This window comes from Ctenocephalides felis, unplaced genomic scaffold, assembly GCF_003426905.1.
Source record: "Ctenocephalides felis isolate EL2017-DRISC unplaced genomic scaffold, ASM342690v1 CF-g0.4_SCAFFOLD_01886, whole genome shotgun sequence".
Taxonomy (NCBI): Eukaryota; Metazoa; Arthropoda; class Insecta; order Siphonaptera; family Pulicidae; genus Ctenocephalides; species Ctenocephalides felis.
The window spans coordinates 4,974,388-4,976,018 of record NW_020538040.1 but is presented as its reverse complement, the minus strand read 5'-3'; positions in this window follow the sequence as shown (position 1 = coordinate 4,976,018).

Sequence of the window (1,631 nt, the reverse complement as noted above, 5' to 3'; positions counted from 1 at the left end):
TATCAATTGTAGATATAGCTACCACTGCACATATAGCTTTAATGTGCAGCCTATTTTACGGAATTTAAATTATTTTAATTAATGAAATCAGTTTTTATAATTAAACCATTACTCATAGGCCTATAATATTTTAAAGGTGTTTGGTTTGACTATCAACACTATCAGCAAAGTGTGAAGTTTCATCAAAATCTCAGATAAGTAAACCTGAAGTCCTTTTTATGACCACAATTGTTTTGGATTTGGAATTAATAAATTTGAATTTAATTCAATTTCAAAAAAAATAGTTGCCCAAGTTACACTAAATTGAAAAAGTGCTCCTTCTTAGTCACAGTCTAAACGCATTTGCAAATAATTCTGTGCGACATTTTCACTTATACCGTGCTTAGCTTGGCGGCATTTTCGCATTTTTCAATAGTTTTCACTAAATTGAAAAATTGCTCCAGTGCATAAACAGTCTGAACGCACTTGGGTAACGCATTTGTACCAGAGTAGCGCTTAGACTGTGCTTAGCCTGGGTAATTTTTGAATATTTACTCCGAAATTACAAAAATATTTTATGAAAAATAAAAAAAAGACTTAAAATAATTTTTTTTATCATCAATAGCAATTGTTTTATCAATACAAGCAGAAAGTTTTTTAGATCATTCAAATCGGACGCTTAGTTAACTCAAAAACTGCCATTTTTTGCACATTTAGCTCTGTATATTCGAAATGGCGGGACCTGTCTTTGCCAAAAACTAATCACCCCTTCTCCCAATCATTACAAATCGAATGTTTTTTAGATCATTCAAATCCGATACTCCGTTTTCTCAAAAACTCGATTTGTATTTTCTGCACTCTTTGCCGCGTATCTCCGTAACGGCTGTACCTGCCTTTGCCAAAAACTAATCAGCACATCTCCCTAGCAATAGGGACAAAAAATTGTATCCTCACACAGCACACACATCCTTAGTTTCTGAGGCCAGTAAAATTTTCAGAAACCTTCAAAACGTCGAGAAATACAAAAATTTTCAATTTCGATTTTCGGCCCATTTTTTCTGAGGTATGCCAGTAAAATGTTCAGAAACCTTCAAAACGTCGAGAAATGTAAAAATTTTCATTTTCGATTTTCGGCTCATTATTATAACTACCCTAGGGGAAGTTAAGAAGTCTTTGGTATTCTTCTGGTGCAAACTTATAACTGCAGGTCACCAATTGTTGTATCAGAATTTGAAGGTTTATCCAAAACTTCAGGATTAGAAGTAGTTTCAGCATCTAATTTATAATAGTCATTAACTGGTGTAACCAAAACGTCTTGGCCAACACTTTTGTTTACCAAATGTTTATTCAAGCCAGTTCCAGCATCACTAGGAAGTACACGTATACCAAAAAACCGATTAGAACCACTAACACTAGCTTTACTATCCTTTATTACCCCTGGACAGTCGTCTTCCACACCAACAACCACATCACCTGCATCCAAGTCCTGCACCCCGTCACTTGTATCCGATATGTATCGATTACCAACCGCATTCTCCCAACTCACACTGTCACGTGATACCGAAACCCTCTCCTGTCCCCCATTGGTCGCCTCCGCGACAAAATAGTACTAGAAACAATAAGTCCTCCCCCCTGCGCACATCGCCTCCGCT